We start from the raw sequence: 17,521 nt of genomic DNA, 5'->3' as shown, positions 1-17,521 counted from the left end.
GCCACTGTAGCCCAGCCCCGGCGCCGCCACCTGTCTGCCGCGGTGTCTCTCCACAGCTCCATCCGGAAAAAGACCCCCCCTCTGTGGTTTCGCCGCGGCCGGGGGCGGGAGTGGGATCGAGGGTTCAGGCCGCATCCCCGTGCCTGCCGGCCACCTGGGTCGGGGTCCTGAGCTCGGACGGTGGAGTCGGGGCAACGGTGTGGTTGCCGGGTCTAAGGGGCCCTGCCAACTCAATGGTGGCTCCCAGTGGCTTCGAGCCAGCTGCTGTCGGGCAGGAGGGCCGGGCCGGTCTGCGTCCGGACTGCGCCTAGCGCAGCGCTGGCGGGCGGGTGGGATTCCCAAGGGACCGCGGGCCCCGGGCCCTGAAGCCTCCGGGGCCACGTCCCTGGGAGCGGCCTGTGGGATCTGGGGAGGGGCGCCAAGCACCGAAAAGTTTGCGGTGTCTCGCCCGCCCTGGGCTGGGTGGTCGCCAACTCCTCCGCCACCCCCCGGTACCTGAGACCCACGTTCCCCTGCCTAGCCGGGCGGCGGGGCCCTGCCGGGGCGGGCGGGGCGCTCGTGTGGCTGTAAGGCCCAAGGGCCTGCTAAGCTGCGTCTCAAGAGGCAGCCCGCGAAGCCCCCAGTGTCTACGGCCAAACCACCCTAGACGGGCCCGATCTCGTCTCGATCTCGGAAGCTAAGCAGGGTCGGGCCTGGTTAGTACTTGGATGGGAGACCTCCTGGAGTGGAGAGCTCCTGGGAACACCGGGTGCTGTAGGCTTTTTGCCTCCCGCTCCGCCTTCTCCTTTTGTCGCCCGCGGCGGCGGCGGCGTCCGTCTCTGCCCCCGCCGGGTACCGCTGCAGGCCCCACCTCCGCAGGCCCCTCCGTCCACAGCAAGCGTCTGATGGGGCGCTCCCCGCCTGCCTGACCGGCCAGACGGCCAGACGGCGTCCCTGGAAGGCAGCGGCACACCAGACGCTCCGGGGGTCCCCTGACGCCAAACAGACATGGCGGCAGACCCGGGTGCCGTCCATGCGGCCCGCGAGCCCCTCGACCTGCACCTGGCGGCCCCCACTGGAGCCCAGCCCCGGCTCCGCCACCTGTCTGCCAGGGTGCCTCTCCACAGCTCCATCCGGAAAAAGCCCCCTGTCCACCGTTTCGCCGCGGCCGGAGAGGGATAGAGGGCCCAGGCCGCTTCCGCGGGCCTGCCGGCCACCTGTGGCGGGGTCCTGAGCTCGGACGGTGGTGTGGGAGCAAGGGTGGCGCTGCTGGGTCTGCGGGGCTTTGCCAACTCAATGGTGGCTCCCACTGGATTCGGGCCAGCTGCCGTCGGGCAGGAGGGCCGGCCCGGTCTGCGGCCGGGCCGCGCCTAGCGCAGCGTGGGCGGGCAGGTGGGATGCCCAAGTGACCGCGGGCCCCGGGCCCTGAAGCTTCCGGGGCCACGTCCCTGTGAGCGACCTGTGGCATCTGGGGTGGGACGCCAAGCGCCGAAATGTTTGCTGGGTCCCGTCCGCCCTAGGCTGGGTGGTCGCCAACACCTCCTCCGCCACCTGCTACCCGAGACGTCCATTCCTCTGCCTAGGCGGTTGGCGGGGCCCAGCCGAGACGGGCGTGCCCCTGGCCTGGCGGTAAGTCCCATGGTCCTGCTAAGCGACGCCTCAAGAGGCAGCCCGCGACCCACGGACACCTACTGCCAAACCAGCCTAGACGGGTCCTATCTCGTCTGAGTCTACGAAGCTAAGCAGGCTCGGGCCCGGTTAGTACTTGGATGGGAGACCTCCGTGGATTGGGGAGCTCCTGGGAATACCGCGTGCTGTGGGCTTTTTGCCTCCCGCTACGCCTTCTCCTTTTGCCGCCCGTGGCGGTGGCGGCGGCCGTCTCCGCCCCCGACCGGTACCGCTGCAGGCCCCACGTCCTCAGGCCCCTCCCTCCACAGCAAGCGTCTTATGGGGCGCTCCCCTCCTGCCTGCCCGGCCAGGCGGCCAGCAGGCGTCCCTGGAAGGCAGCGGCACAACAGACGCTCCGGGGGCGGCCTGTCGCCATCCAGACATGGCCGCGGACCCGGGTGACGTCCGTGCGGCCCACGAGACCCACGACCTGCACATGGCCACAGCCACTGTAGCCCAGCCCCGGCGCCGCCACCTGTCTGCCGCGGTGTCTCTCCACAGCTCCATCCGGAAAAAGACCCCCCCTCTGTGGTTTCGCCGCGGCCGGGGGCGGGAGTGGGATCGAGGGTTCAGGCCGCATCCCCGTGCCTGCCGGCCACCTGGGTCGGGGTCCTGAGCTCGGACGGTGGAGTCGGGGCAACGGTGTGGTTGCCGGGTCTAAGGGGCCCTGCCAACTCAATGGTGGCTCCCAGTGGCTTCGAGCCAGCTGCTGTCGGGCAGGAGGGCCGGGCCGGTCTGCGTCCGGACTGCGCCTAGCGCAGCGCGGCCGGGCGGGCGGGATTCCCAAGGGACCGCGGGCCCCGGGCCCTGAAGCCTCCGGGGCCACGTCCCTGGGAGCGGCCTGTGGGATCTGGGGAGGGGCGCCAAGCACCGAAAAGTTTGCGGTGTCTCGCCCGCCCTGGGCTGGGTGGTCGCCAACTCCTCCGCCACCCCCCGGTACCTGAGACCCCCGTTCCCCTGCCTAGCCGGGCGGCGGGGCCCTGCCGGGGCGGGCGGGGCGCTCGTGTGGCTGTAAGGCCCAAGGGCCTGCTAAGCTGCGTCTCAAGAGGCAGCCCGCGAAGCCCCCAGTGTCTACGGCCAAACCACCCTAGACGGGCCCGATCTCGTCTCGATCTCGGAAGCTAAGCAGGGTCGGGCCTGGTTAGTACTTGGATGGGAGACCTCCTGGAGTGGAGAGCTCCTGGGAACACCGGGTGCTGTAGGCTTTTTGCCTCCCGCTCCGCCTTCTCCTTTTGTCGCCCGCGGCGGCGGCGGCGTCCGTCTCTGCCCCCGCCGGGTACCGCTGCAGGCCCCACCTCCGCAGGCCCCTCCGTCCACAGCAAGCGTCTGATGGGGCGCTCCCCGCCTGCCTGACCGGCCAGACGGCCAGACGGCGTCCCTGGAAGGCAGCGGCACACCAGACGCTCCGGGGGTCCCCTGACGCCAAACAGACATGGCGGCAGACCCGGGTGCCGTCCATGCGGCCCGCGAGCCCCTCGACCTGCACCTGGCGGCCCCCACTGGAGCCCAGCCCCGGCTCCGCCACCTGTCTGCCAGGGTGCCTCTCCACAGCTCCATCCGGAAAAAGCCCCCTGTCCACCGTTTCGCCGCGGCCGGAGAGGGATAGAGGGCCCAGGCCGCATCCGCGGGCCTGCCGGCCACCTGTGGCGGGGTCCTGAGCTCGGACGGTGGTGTGGGAGAAAGGGTGGCGTTGCTGGGTCTGCGGGGCTTTGCCAACTCAATGGTGGCTCCCACTGGATTCGGGCCAGCTGCCGTCGGGCAGGAGGGCCGGCCCGGTCTGCGGCCGGGCCGCGCCTAGCGCAGCGTGGGCGGGCAGGTGGGATGCCCAAGTGACCGCGGGCCCCGGGCCCTGAAGCTTCCGGGCCCACGTCCCTGTGAGCGACCTGTGGCATCTGGGGTGGGACGCCAAGCGCCGAAATGTTTGCTGGGTCCCGCCCGCCCTAGGCTGGGTGGTCGCCAACACCTCCTCCGCCACCTGCTACCCGAGACGTCCATTCCTCTGCCTAGGCGGTTGGCGGGGCCCAGCCGAGACGGGCGTGCCCCTGGCCTGGCGGTAAGTCCCATGGTCCTGCTAAGCGACGCCTCAAGAGGCAGCCCGCGACCCACGGACACCTACTGCCAAACCAGCCTAGACGGGTCCTATCTCGTCTGAGTCTACGAAGCTAAGCAGGCTCGGGCCCGGTTAGTACTTGGATGGGAGACCTCCGTGGATTGGGGAGCTCCTGGGAATACCGCGTGCTGTGGGCTTTTTGCCTCCCGCTACGCCTTCTCCTTTTGCCGCCCGTGGCGGTGGCGGCGGCCGTCTCCGCCCCCGACGGGTACCGCTGCAGGCCCCACGTCCTCAGGCCCCTCCCTCCACAGCAAGCGTCTTATGGGGCGCTCCCCTCCTGCCTGCCCGGCCAGGCGGCCAGAAGGCGTCCCTGGAAGGCAGCGGCACAACAGACGCTCCGGGGGCGGCCTGTCGCCATCCAGACATGGCCGCGGACCCGGGTGACGTCCGTGCGGCCCACGAGACCCACGACCTGCACCTGGCCACAGCCACTGTAGCCCAGCCCCGGCGCCGCCACCTGTCTGCCGCGGTGTCTCTCCACAGCTCCATCCGGAAAAAGACCCCCCTCTGTGGTTTCGCCGCGGCCGGGGGCGGGAGTGGGATCGAGGGTTCAGGCCGCATCCCCGTGCCTGCCGGCCACCTGGGTCGGGGTCCTGAGCTCGGACGGTGGAGTCGGGGCAACGGTGTGGTTGCCGGGTCTAAGGGGCCCTGCCAACTCAATGGTGGCTCCCAGTGGCTTCGAGCCAGCTGCTGTCGGGCAGGAGGGCCGGGCCGGTCTGCGTCCGGACTGCGCCTAGCGCAGCGCTGGCGGGCGGGTGGGATTCCCAAGGGACCGCGGGCCCCGGGCCCTGAAGCCTCCGGGGCCACGTCCCTGGGAGCGGCCTGTGGGATCTGGGGAGGGGCGCCAAGCACCGAAAAGTTTGCGGTGTCTCGCCCGCCCTGGGCTGGGTGGTCGCCAACTCCTCCGCCACCCCCCGGTACCTGAGACCCACGTTCCCCTGCCTAGCCGGGCGGCGGGGCCCTGCCGGGGCGGGCGGGGCGCTCGTGTGGCTGTAAGGCCCAAGGGCCTGCTAAGCTGCGTCTCAAGAGGCAGCCCGCGAAGCCCCCAGTGTCTACGGCCAAACCACCCTAGACGGGCCCGATCTCGTCTCGATCTCGGAAGCTAAGCAGGGTCGGGCCTGGTTAGTACTTGGATGGGAGACCTCCTGGAGTGGAGAGCTCCTGGGAACACCGGGTGCTGTAGGCTTTTTGCCTCCCGCTCCGCCTTCTCCTTTTGTCGCCCGCGGCGGCGGCGGCGTCCGTCTCTGCCCCCGCCGGGTACCGCTGCAGGCCCCACCTCCGCAGGCCCCTCCGTCCACAGCAAGCGTCTGATGGGGCGCTCCCCGCCTGCCTGACCGGCCAGACGGCCAGACGGCGTCCCTGGAAGGCAGCGGCACACCAGACGCTCCGGGGGTCCCCTGACGCCAAACAGACATGGCGGCAGACCCGGGTGCCGTCCATGCGGCCCGCGAGCCCCTCGACCTGCACCTGGCGGCCCCCACTGGAGCCCAGCCCCGGCTCCGCCACCTGTCTGCCAGGGTGCCTCTCCACAGCTCCATCCGGAAAAAGCCCCCTGTCCACCGTTTCGCCGCGGCCGGAGAGGGATAGAGGGCCCAGGCCGCTTCCGCGGGCCTGCCGGCCACCTGTGGCGGGGTCCTGAGCTCGGACGGTGGTGTGGGAGCAAGGGTGGCGTTGCTGGGTCTGCGGGGCTTTGCCAACTCAATGGTGGCTCCCACTGGATTCGGGCCAGCTGCCGTCGGGCAGGAGGGCCGGCCCGGTGTGCGGCCGGGCCGCGCCTAGCCCAGCGTGGACGGGCAGGTTAGATGCCCAAGTGACCACGGGCCCCGGGCCCTGAAGCTTCCGGGGCCACGTCCCTGTGAGCGACCTGTGGCATCTGGGGTGGGACGCCAAGCGCCGAAATGTTTGCTGGGTCCCGTCCGCCCTAGGCTGGGTGGTCGCCAACACCTCCTCCGCCACCTGCTACCCGAGACGTCCATTCCTCTGCCTAGGCGGTTGGCGGGGCCCAGCCGAGACGGGCGTGCCCCTGGCCTGGCGGTAAGTCCCATGGTCCTGCTAAGCGACGCCTCAAGAGGCAGCCCGCGACCCACGGACACCTACTGCCAAACCAGCCTAGACGGGTCCTATCTCGTCTGAGTCTACGAAGCTAAGCAGGCTCGGGCCCGGTTAGTACTTGGATGGGAGACCTCCGTGGATTGGGGAGCTCCTGGGAATACCGCGTGCTGTGGGCTTTTTGCCTCCCGCTACGCCTTCTCCTTTTGCCGCCCGTGGCGGTGGCGGCGGCCGTCTCCGCCCCCGACGGGTACCGCTGCAGGCCCCACGTCCTCAGGCCCCTCCCTCCACAGCAAGCGTCTTATGGGGCGCTCCCCTCCTGCCTGCCCGGCCAGGCGGCCAGAAGGCGTCCCTGGAAGGCAGCGGCACAACAGACGCTCCGGGGGCGGCCTGTCGCCATCCAGACATGGCCGCGGACCCGGGTGACGTCCGTGCGGCCCACGAGACCCACGACCTGCACCTGGCCACAGCCACTGTAGCCCAGCCCCGGCGCCGCCACCTGTCTGCCGCGGTGTCTCTCCACAGCTCCATCCGGAAAAAGACCCCCCCTCTGTGGTTTCGCCGCGGCCGGGGGCGGGAGTGGGATCGAGGGTTCAGGCCGCATCCCCGTGCCTGCCGGCCACCTGGGTCGGGGTCCTGAGCTCGGACGGTGGAGTCGGGGCAACGGTGTGGTTGCCGGGTCTAAGGGGCCCTGCCAACTCAATGGTGGCTCCCAGTGGCTTCGAGCCAGCTGCTGTCGGGCAGGAGGGCCGGGCCGGTCTGCGTCCGGACTGCGCCTAGCGCAGCGCGGGCGGGCGGGCGGGATTCCCAAGGGACCGCGGGCCCCGGGCCCTGAAGCCTCCGGGGCCACGTCCCTGGGAGCGGCCTGTGGGATCTGGGGAGGGGCGCCAAGCACCGAAAAGTTTGCGGTGTCTCGCCCGCCCTGGGCTGGGTGGTCGCCAACTCCTCCGCCACCCCCCGGTACCTGAGACCCCCGTTCCCCTGCCTAGCCGGGCGGCGGGGCCCTGCCGGGGCGGGCGGGGCGCTCGTGTGGCTGTAAGGCCCAAGGGCCTGCTAAGCTGCGTCTCAAGAGGCAGCCCGCGAAGCCCCCAGTGTCTACGGCCAAACCACCCTAGACGGGCCCGATCTCGTCTCGATCTCGGAAGCTAAGCAGGGTCGGGCCTGGTTAGTACTTGGATGGGAGACCTCCTGGACTGGAGAGCTCCTGGGAACACCGGGTGCTGTAGGCTTTTTGCCTCCCGCTCCGCCTTCTCCTTTTGTCGCCCGCGGCGGCGGCGGCGTCCGTCTCTGCCCCCGCCGGGTACCGCTGCAGGCCCCACCTCCGCAGGCCCCTCCGTCCACAGCAAGCGTCTGATGGGGCGCTCCCCGCCTGCCTGACCGGCCAGACGGCCAGACGGCGTCCCTGGAAGGCAGCGGCACACCAGACGCTCCGGGGGTCCCCTGACGCCAAACAGACATGGCGGCAGACCCGGGTGCCGTCCATGCGGCCCGCGAGCCCCTCGACCTGCACCTGGCGGCCCCCACTGGAGCCCAGCCCCGGCTCCGCCACCTGTCTGCCAGGGTGCCTCTCCACAGCTCCATCCGGAAAAAGCCCCCTGTCCACCGTTTCGCCGCGGCCGGAGAGGGATAGAGGGCCCAGGCCGCTTCCGCGGGCCTGCCGGCCACCTGTGGCGGGGTCCTGAGCTCGGACGGTGGTGTGGGAGCAAGGGTGGCGTTGCTGGGTCTGCGGGGCTTTGCCAACTCAATGGTGGCTCCCACTGGATTCGGGCCAGCTGCCGTCGGGCAGGAGGGCCGGCCCGGTCTGCGGCCGGGCCGCGCCTAGCGCAGCGTGGGCGGGCAGGTGGGATGCCCAAGTGACCGCGGGCCCCGGGCCCTGAAGCTTCCGGGGCCACGTCCCTGTGAGCGACCTGTGGCATCTGGGGTGGGACGCCAAGCGCCGAAATGTTTGCTGGGTCCCGTCCGCCCTAGGCTGGGTGGTCGCCAACACCTCCTCCGCCACCTGCTACCCGAGACGTCCATTCCTCTGCCTAGGCGGTTGGCGGGGCCCAGCCGAGACGGGCGTGCCCCTGGCCTGGCGGTAAGTCCCATGGTCCTGCTAAGCGACGCCTCAAGAGGCAGCCCGCGACCCACGGACACCTACTGCCAAACCAGCCTAGACGGGTCCTATCTCGTCTGAGTCTACGAAGCTAAGCAGGCTCGGGCCCGGTTAGTACTTGGATGGGAGACCTCCGTGGATTGGGGAGCTCCTGGGAATACCGCGTGCTGTGGGCTTTTTGCCTCCCGCTACGCCTTCTCCTTTTGCCGCCCGTGGCGGTGGCGGCGGCCGTCTCCGCCCCCGACGGGTACCGCTGCAGGCCCCACGTCCTCAGGCCCCTCCCTCCACAGCAAGCGTCTTATGGGGCGCTCCCCTCCTGCCTGCCCGGCCAGGCGGCCAGAAGGCGTCCCTGGAAGGCAGCGGCACAACAGACGCTCCGGGGGCGGCCTGTCGCCATCCAGACATGGCCGCGGACCCGGGTGACGTCCGTGCGGCCCACGAGACCCACGACCTGCACCTGGCCACAGCCACTGTAGCCCAGCCCCGGCGCCGCCACCTGTCTGCCGCGGTGTCTCTCCACAGCTCCATCCGGAAAAAGACCCCCCCTCTGTGGTTTCGCCGCGGCCGGGGGCGGGAGTGGGATCGAGGGTTCAGGCCGCATCCCCGTGCCTGCCGGCCACCTGGGTCGGGGTCCTGAGCTCGGACGGTGGAGTCGGGGCAACGGTGTGGTTGCCGGGTCTAAGGGGCCCTGCCAACTCAATGGTGGCTCCCAGTGGCTTCGAGCCAGCTGCTGTCGGGCAGGGGGGCCGGGCCGGTCTGCGTCCGGACTGCGCCTAGCGCAGCGCGTGCGGGCGGGTGGGATTCCCAAGGGACCGCGGGCCCCGGGCCCTGAAGCCTCCGGGGCCACGTCCCTGGGAGCGGCCTGTGGGATCTGGGGAGGGGCGCCAAGCACCGAAAAGTTTGCGGTGTCTCGCCCGCCCTGGGCTGGGTGGTCGCCAACTCCTCCGCCACCCCCCGGTACCTGAGACCCCCGTTCCCCTGCCTAGCCGGGCGGCGGGGCCCTGCCGGGGCGGGCGGGGCGCTCGTGTGGCTGTAAGGCCCAAGGGCCTGCTAAGCTGCGTCTCAAGAGGCAGCCCGCGAAGCCCCCAGTGTCTACGGCCAAACCACCCTAGACGGGCCCGATCTCGTCTCGATCTCGGAAGCTAAGCAGGGTCGGGCCTGGTTAGTACTTGGATGGGAGACCTCCTGGACTGGAGAGCTCCTGGGAACACCGGGTGCTGTAGGCTTTTTGCCTCCCGCTCCGCCTTCTCCTTTTGTCGCCCGCGGCGGCGGCGGCGTCCGTCTCTGCCCCCGCCGGGTACCGCTGCAGGCCCCACCTCCGCAGGCCCCTCCGTCCACAGCAAGCGTCTGATGGGGCGCTCCCCGCCTGCCTGACCGGCCAGACGGCCAGACGGCGTCCCTGGAAGGCAGCGGCACACCAGACGCTCCGGGGGTCCCCTGACGCCAAACAGACATGGCGGCAGACCCGGGTGCCGTCCATGCGGCCCGCGAGCCCCTCGACCTGCACCTGGCGGCCCCCACTGGAGCCCAGCCCCGGCTCCGCCACCTGTCTGCCAGGGTGCCTCTCCACAGCTCCATCCGGAAAAAGCCCCCTGTCCACCGTTTCGCCGCGGCCGGAGAGGGATAGAGGGCCCAGGCCGCTTCCGCGGGCCTGCCGGCCACCTGTGGCGGGGTCCTGAGCTCGGACGGTGGTGTGGGAGCAAGGGTGGCGTTGCTGGGTCTGCGGGGCTTTGCCAACTCAATGGTGGCTCCCACTGGATTCGGGCCAGCTGCCGTCGGGCAGGAGGGCCGGCCCGGTCTGCGGCCGGGCCGCGCCTAGCGCAGCGTGGGCGGGCAGGTGGGATGCCCAAGTGACCGCGGGCCCCGGGCCCTGAAGCTTCCGGGCCCACGTCCCTGTGAGCGACCTGTGGCATCTGGGGTGGGACGCCAAGCGCCGAAATGTTTGCTGGGTCCCGCCCGCCCTAGGCTGGGTGGTCGCCAACACCTCCTCCGCCACCTGCTACCCGAGACGTCCATTCCTCTGCCTAGGCGGTTGGCGGGGCCCAGCCGAGACGGGCGTGCCCCTGGCCTGGCGGTAAGTCCCATGGTCCTGCTAAGCGACGCCTCAAGAGGCAGCCCGCGACCCACGGACACCTACTGCCAAACCAGCCTAGACGGGTCCTATCTCGTCTGAGTCTACGAAGCTAAGCAGGCTCGGGCCCGGTTAGTACTTGGATGGGAGACCTCCGTGGATTGGGGAGCTCCTGGGAATACCGCGTGCTGTGGGCTTTTTGCCTCCCGCTACGCCTTCTCCTTTTGCCGCCCGTGGCGGTGGCGGCGGCCGTCTCCGTCCCCGACGGTTTCCGCTGCAGGCCCCACGTCCTCAGGCCCCTCCCTTCACAGCAAGCGTCTTATGGGGCGCTCCCCTCCTGCCTGCCCGGCCAGGCGGCCAGAAGGCGTCCCTGGAAGGCAGCGGCACAACAGACGCTCCGGGGGCGGCCTGTCGCCATCCAGACATGGCCGCGGACCCGGGTGACGTCCGTGCGGCCCACGAGACCCACGACCTGCACCTGGCCACAGCCACTGTAGCCCAGCCCCGGCGCCGTCACCTGTCTGCCGCGGTGTCTCTCCACAGCTCCATCCGGAAAAAGACCCCCACTCTGTGGTTTCGCCGCGGCCGGGGGCGGGAGTGGGATCGAGGGTTCAGGCCGCATCCCCGTGCCTGCCGGCCACCTGGGTCGGGATCCTGAGCTCGGACGGTGGAGTCGGGGCAAGGGTGTGGTTGCCGGGTCTAAGGGGCCCTGCCAACTCAATGGTGGCTCCCAGTGGCTTCGAGCCAGCTGCTGTCGGGCAGGAGGGCCGGGCCGGTCTGCGTCCGGACTGCGCCTAGCGCAGCGCGGGCGGGCGGGTGGGATTCCCAAGGGACCGCGGGCCCCGGGCCCTGAAGCCTCCGGGGCCACGTCCCTGGGAGCGGCCTGTGGGATCTGGGGAGGGGCGCCAAGCACCGAAAAGTTTGCGGTGTCTCGCCCGCCCTGGGCTGGGTGGTCGCCAACTCCTCCGCCACCCCCCGGTACCTGAGACCCCCGTTCCCCTGCCTAGCCGGGCGGCGGGGCCCTGCCGGGGCGGGCGGGGCGCTCGTGTGGCTGTAAGGCCCAAGGGCCTGCTAAGCTGCGTCTCAAGAGGCAGCCCGCGAAGCCCCCAGTGTCTACGGCCAAACCACCCTAGACGGGCCCGATCTCGTCTCGATCTCGGAAGCTAAGCAGGGTCGGGCCTGGTTAGTACTTGGATGGGAGACCTCCTGGAGTGGAGAGCTCCTGGGAACACCGGGTGCTGTAGGCTTTTTGCCTCCCGCTCCGCCTTCTCCTTTTGTCGCCCGCGGCGGCGGCGGCGTCCGTCTCTGCCCCCGCCGGGTACCGCTGCAGGCCCCACCTCCGCAGGCCCCTCCGTCCACAGCAAGCGTCTGATGGGGCGCTCCCCGCCTGCCTGACCGGCCAGACGGCCAGACGGCGTCCCTTGAAAGCAGCGGCACACCAGACGCTCCGGGGGTCCCCTGACGCCAAACAGACATGGCGGCAGACCCGGGTGCCGTCCATGCGGCCCGCGAGCCCCTCGACCTGCACCTGGCGGCCCCCACTGGAGCCCAGCCCCGGCTCCGCCACCTGTCTGCCAGGGTGCCTCTCCACAGCTCCATCCGGAAAAAGCCCCCTGTCCACCGTTTCGCCGCGGCCGGAGAGGGATAGAGGGCCCAGGCCGCTTCCGCGGGCCTGCCGGCCACCTGTGGCGGGGTCCTGAGCTCGGACGGTGGTGTGGGAGCAAGGGTGGCGTTGCTGGGTCTGCGGGGCTTTGCCAACTCAATGGTGGCTCCCACTGGATTCGGGCCAGCTGCCGTCGGGCAGGAGGGCCGGCCCGGTCTGCGGCGGGGCCGCGCCTAGCGCAGCGTGGGCGGGCAGGTGGGATGCCCAAGTGACCGCGGGCCCCGGGCCCTGAAGCTTCCGGGGCCACGTCCCTGTAAGCGACCTGTGGCATCTGGGGTGGGACGCCAAGCGCCGAAATGTTTGCTGGGTCCCGTCCGCCCTAGGCTGGGTGGTCGCCAACACCTCCTCCGCCACCTGCTACCCGAGACGTCCATTCCTCTGCCTAGGCGGTTGGCGGGGCCCAGCCGAGACGGGCGTGCCCCTGGCCTGGCGGTAAGTCCCATGGTCCTGCTAAGCGACGCCTCAAGAGGCAGCCCGCGACCCACGGACACCTACTGCCAAACCAGCCTAGACGGGTCCTATCTCGTCTGAGTCTACGAAGCTAAGCAGGCTCGGGCCCGGTTAGTACTTGGATGGGAGACCTCCGTGGATTGGGGAGCTCCTGGGAATACCGCGTGCTGTGGGCTTTTTGCCTCCCGCTACGCCTTCTCCTTTTGCCGCCCGTGGCGGTGGCGGCGGCCGTCTCCGCCCCCGACGGGTACCGCTGCAGGCCCCACGTCCTCAGGCCCCTCCCTCCACAGCAAGCGTCTTATGGGGCGCTCCCCTCCTGCCTGCCCGGCCAGGCGGCCAGAAGGCGTCCCTGGAAGGCAGCGGCACAACAGACGCTCCGGGGGCGGCCTGTCGCCATCCAGACATGGCCGCGGACCCGGGTGACGTCCGTGCAGCCCACGAGCCCCACGACCTGCACCTGGCCACAGCCACTGTAGCCCAGCCCCGGCGCCGTCACCTGTCTGCCGCGGTGTCTCTCCACAGCTCCATCCGGAAAAAGACCCCCACTCTGTGGTTTCGCCGCGGCCGGGGGCGGGAGTGGGATCGAGGGTTCAGGCCGCATCCCCGTGCCTGCCGGCCACCTGGGTCGGGGTCCTGAGCTCGGACGGTGGAGTCGGGGCAAGGGTGTGGTTGCCGGGTCTAAGGGGCCCTGCCAACTCAATGGTGGCTCCCAGTGGCTTCGAGCCAGCTGCTGTCGGGCAGGAGGGCCGGGCCGGTCTGCGTCCGGACTGCGCCTAGCGCAGCGCGGGAGGGCGGGCGGGATTCCCAAGGGACCGCGGGCCCCGGGCCCTGAAGCCTCCGGGGCCACGTCCCTGGGAGCGGCCTGTGGGATCTGGGGAGGGGCGCCAAGCACCGAAAAGTGTGCGGTGTCTCGCCCGCCCTGGGCTGGGTGGTCGCCAACTCCTCCGCCACCCCCCGGTACCCGAGACCCCCGTTCCCATGCCTAGCCGGGCGGCGGGGCCCTGCCGGGGCGGGCGGGGCGCTCGTGTGGCTGTAAGGCCCAAGGGCCTGCTAAGCTGCGTCTCAAGAGGCAGCCCGCGAAGACCCCAGTGTCTACGGCCAAACCACCCTAGACGGGCCCGATCTCGTCTCGATCTCGGAAGCTAAGCAGGGTCGGGCCTGGTTAGTACTTGGATGGGAGACCTCCTGGACTGGAGAGCTCCTGGGAACACCGGGTGCTGTAGGCTTTTTGCCTCCCGCTCCGCCTTCTCCTTTTGTCGCCCGCGGCGGCGGCGGCGTCCGTCTCTGCCCCCGCCGGGTACCGCTGCAGGCCCCACCTCCGCAGGCCCCTCCGTCCACAGCAAGCATCTGATGGGGCGCTCCCCGCCTGCCTGACCGGCCAGACGGCCAGACGGCGTCCCTGGAAGGCAGCGGCACACCAGACGCTCCGGGGGTCCCCTGACGCCAAACAGACATGGCGGCAGACCCGGGTGCCGTCCATGCGGCCCGCGAGCCCCTCGACCTGCACCTGGCGGCCCCCACTGGAGCCCAGCCCCGGCTCCGCCACCTGTGTGCCAGGGTGCCTCTCCACAGCTCCATCCGGAAAAAGCCCCCTGTCCACCGTTTCGCCGCGGCCGGAGAGGGATAGAGGGCCCAGGCCGCTTCCGCGGGCCTGCCGGCCACCTGTGGCGGGGTCCTGAGCTCGGACGGTGGTGTGGGAGCAAGGGTGGCGTTGCTGGGTCTGCGGGGCTTTGCCAACTCAATGGTGGCTCCCACTGGATTCGGGCCAGCTGCCGTCGGGCAGGAGGGCCGGCCCGGTCTGCGGCCGGGCCGCGCCTAGCGCAGCGTGGGCGGGCAGGTGGGATGCCCAAGTGACCGCAGGCCCCGGGCCCTGAAGCTTCCGGGGCCACGTCCCTGTGAGCGACCTGTGGCATCTGGGGTGGGACGCCAAGCGCCGAAATGTTTGCTGGGTCCCGCCCGCCCTAGGCTGGGTGGTCGCCAACACCTCCTCCGCCACCTGCTACCCGAGACGTCCATTCCTCTGCCTAGGCGGTTGGCGGGGCCCAGCCGAGACGGGCGTGCCCCTGACCTGGCGGTAAGTCCCATGGTCCTGCTAAGCGACGCCTCAAGAGGCAGCCCGCGACCCATGGACACCTACTGCCAAACCAGCCTAGACGGGTCCTATCTCGTCTGAGTCTACGAAGCTAAGCAGGCTCGGGCCCGGTTAGTACTTGGATGGGAGACCTCCGTGGATTGGGGAGCTCCTGGGAATACCGCGTGCTGTGGGCTTTTTGCCTCCCGCTACGCCTTCTCCTTTTGCCGCCCGTGGCGGTGGCGGCGGCCGTCTCCGCCCCCGACGGGCACCGCTGCAGGCCCCACGTCCTCAGGCCCCTCCCTCCACAGCAAGCATCTTATGGGGCGCTCCCCTCCTGCCTGCCCGGCCAGGCGGCCAGAAGGCGTCCCTGGAAGTCAGCGGCACAACAGACGCTCCGGGGGCGGCCTGTCGCCATCCAGACATGGCCGCGGACCCGGGTGACGTCCGTGCGGCCCACGAGCCCCCCGACCTGCACCTGGCAACAGCCACAGTAGCCCAGCCCCGGCGCCGCCACCTGTCTGCCGCGGTGTCTCTCCACAGCTCCATCCGGAAAAAGACCCCCCCTCTGTGGTTTCGCCGTGGCCGATGGCGGGAGTGGGATCGAGGGTTCAGGCCACATCCGCGGGCCTGCCGGCCACCTGGGTCGGGGTCCTGAGCTCGGACGGTGGAGTCGGGGCAACGGTGTGGTTGCCGGGTCTAAGGGGCCCTGCCAACTCAATGGTGGCTCCCAGTGGCTTCGAGCCAGCTGCTGTCGGGCAGGAGGGCCGGGCCGGTCTGCGTCCGGACTGCGCCTAGCGCAGCGCGGGAGGGCGGGCGGGATTCCCAAGGGACCGCGGGCCCCGGGCCCTGAAGCCTCCGGGGCCACGTCCCTGGGAGCGGCCTGTGGGATCTGGGGAGGGGCGCCAAGCACCGAAAAGTGTGCGGTGTCTCGCCCGCCCTGGGCTGGGTGGTCGCCAACTCCTCCGCCACCCCCCGGTACCTGAGACCCCCGTTCCCCTGCCTAGCCGGGCGGCGGGGCCCTGCCGGGGCGGGCGGGGCGCTCGTGTGGCTGTAAGGCCCAAGGGCCTGCTAAGCTGCGTCTCAAGAGGCAGCCCGCGAAGCCCCCAGTGTCTACGCCCAAACCACCCTAGACGGGCCCCATCTCGTCTCGATCTCGGAAGCTAAGCAGGGTCGGGCCTGGTTAGTACTTGGATGGGAGACCTCCTGGACTGGAGAGCTCCTGGGAACACTGGGTGCTGTAGGCTTTTTGCCTCCCGCTACGCCTTCTTCTTTTGTCGCCCGTGACGGTGGCGGCGGCCGTCTCCGCCCCCGACTGATACCGCTGCAGGCCACACGTCCTCAGGCCCCTCCCTCCACAACAAGCGTCTTATGGGGCGCTCCCCGCCTGCCTGACCGGCCAGACGGCCAGACGGCCAGACGGCGTCCCTTGAAGGCAGAGGCACACCAGACGCTCCGGGGGTCCCCTGACGCCAAACAGACATGGCGGCAGACCCGGGTGCCGTCCATGTGGCCCGCGAGCCCCGCGACCTGCACCTGGCCTCAGCCACTGTAGCCCAGCCCCGGCGCCGCCACCTGTCTGCCGCGGTGTTCTCTCCACAGCTCCATCCGGAAAAAGACCCCCCTTCTCTGGTTTCGCCGCGGGCGGGGGCGGGAGCGGGATCGAGGGTGCAGGCCGCATCCCCGGGCCTGCCGGCCACCTGGGTCGGGGTCCTGAGCTCGGACGGTGGAGTCGGGGCAAGGGTGTGGTTGCCGGGTCTAAGGGGCTCTGCCAACTCAATGGTGGCTCCCAGTGGCTTCGAGCCAGCTGCTGTCGGGCAGGAGGGCCGGGCCGGTCTGCGTCCGGGCTGTGCCTAGTGCAGCGCGGGCGGGCGGGTGGGATGCCCAAGGAACCGCGGGCCCAGTACCCTGAAGCCTCCGGGGCCACGTCCCTGGGAGCGGCCTGTGGGATCTGGGGAGGGGCGCCAAGCACCAAAAAGTTTGCGGTGTCTCGCCCGCCCTGGGCTGGGTGGTCGCCAAATCCTCCGCCACCCCCCGGTACCCGAGACCCCCGTTCCCCTGCCTACCCGGGCGGCGGGGCCCTGCCTGGGCGGGCGGGGCGCTCGTGTGGCTGTAAGGCCCAAGGGCCTGCTAAGCTGCGTCTCAAGAGGCAGCCCGCGAAGCCCCCAGTGTCTACGGCCAAACCACCCTAGACGGGCCCGATCTTGTCTCGATCTCGGAAGCTAAGCAGGGTCGGGCCTGGTTAGTACTTGGATGGGAGACCTCCTGGACTGGAGAGCTCCTGGGAACACCGGGTGCTGTGGGCTTTTTGCCTTCCGCTACGCCTTCTCCTTTTGCCGCCCGTGGCGATGGCGGCGGCCGTCTCCGCCCCCGACGGGTACCGCTGCAGGCCCCACGTCCTCAGGCCCCTCCCTCCACAGCAAGCGTCTTATGGGGCGCTCCCCACCTGCCTGCCCGGCCAGGCGGCCAGAAGGCGTCCCTGGAAGGCAGCGGCACAACAGACGCTCCGGGGGCGGCCTGTCGCCATCCAGACATGGCCGCGGACCCGGGTAACGTCCGTGCGGCCCACAAGCCCCACGACCTGCACCTGGCCACAGCCACTGTAGCCCAGCCCCGGCGCCGCCACCTGTCTGCCGCGGTGTCTCTCCACAGCTCCATCCGGAAAAAGACCCCCCCTCTGTGGTTTCGCCGCGGCCGGGGGCGGGAGTGGGATCGAGGGTTCAGGCCGCATGCCCGTGCCTGCCGGCCACCTGGGTCGGGGTCCTGAGCTCGGACGGTGGAGTCGGGGCAACGGTGTGGTTGCCGGGTCTAAGGGGCCCTGCCAACTCAATGGTGGCTCCCAGTGGCTTCGAGCCAGCTGCTGTCGGGCAGGAGGGCCGGGCCGGTTTGCGTCCGGGCTGCGCCTAGCGGAGCGTGGGCGGGCGGGTGGGATGCACAAGGGACCGCGGGCCCCGGGCCCTGAAGCCTCCGGGTCCACATCCTTGTGAGCAGCCTGCGGTACCTGGGGTGGGGCGCCAAGCGCCGAAAAGTTTGCTGGGCCCCGCCCGCCCAGAGCTGGTTGGTCGCCAACACCTCCGCCAACGCCCTGTACTCTAGACCTCCGTTTCCCTGTCTAGGCGGGCGGCGGGGCCCTGCCGGGTCGTCGGGCCGCTGGGCTGGAGGTAACACCCCAGCGCCTGCTAAGCCGCGCCTCAAGAGGCAGCCCGCGACGCTGGAGCCACCTACTGCCAAACCAGCCCAGAAGGGCATGATCTCGGCTCGATCGCGGAAGGTAAGCAGGATCCGGCCTGTTTGGTAGGTGGATGGGAGACCTCCTGGGAATACCGGGTGCTATAGGCTTTGGCCTCCCGCTCTGCATTCTCCTT

The 17,521-nt window shown here is 70.6% G+C and overlaps 8 pseudogenes; all 8 read left to right on the top strand.

Annotated features, from left to right (window-relative positions):
• The first annotated feature begins 624 nt into the window (after positions 1-624).
• On the top strand, positions 625-760 carry LOC149747085 (5S ribosomal RNA; annotated as a pseudogene).
• A 1,956-nt stretch (positions 761-2,716) lies between these two features.
• Positions 2,717-2,852, top strand: LOC149747084 (5S ribosomal RNA; annotated as a pseudogene).
• Positions 2,853-4,807: 1,955 nt separating this feature from the next.
• Positions 4,808-4,943, top strand: LOC149747083 (5S ribosomal RNA; annotated as a pseudogene).
• Positions 4,944-6,899: 1,956 nt separating this feature from the next.
• On the top strand, positions 6,900-7,035 carry LOC149747082 (5S ribosomal RNA; annotated as a pseudogene).
• Positions 7,036-8,991: 1,956 nt separating this feature from the next.
• LOC149747081 (5S ribosomal RNA) lies at positions 8,992-9,127 on the top strand (annotated as a pseudogene).
• Positions 9,128-11,083: 1,956 nt separating this feature from the next.
• On the top strand, positions 11,084-11,219 carry LOC149747080 (5S ribosomal RNA; annotated as a pseudogene).
• A 1,956-nt stretch (positions 11,220-13,175) lies between these two features.
• On the top strand, positions 13,176-13,311 carry LOC149747079 (5S ribosomal RNA; annotated as a pseudogene).
• Positions 13,312-16,326: 3,015 nt separating this feature from the next.
• On the top strand, positions 16,327-16,462 carry LOC149747078 (5S ribosomal RNA; annotated as a pseudogene).
• The last annotated feature ends 1,059 nt before the right edge of the window (positions 16,463-17,521 follow it).

The sequence above is a fragment of the Delphinapterus leucas genome, chromosome 16, assembly GCF_059928025.1.
Source record: "Delphinapterus leucas isolate spDelLeu-1000000601 "Yukka" chromosome 16, BTC_Dleu_Yukka2, whole genome shotgun sequence".
In the NCBI taxonomy this organism is placed as follows: Eukaryota; Metazoa; Chordata; class Mammalia; order Artiodactyla; family Monodontidae; genus Delphinapterus; species Delphinapterus leucas.
This window is presented reverse-complemented; position numbering and strand designations above follow the sequence as displayed.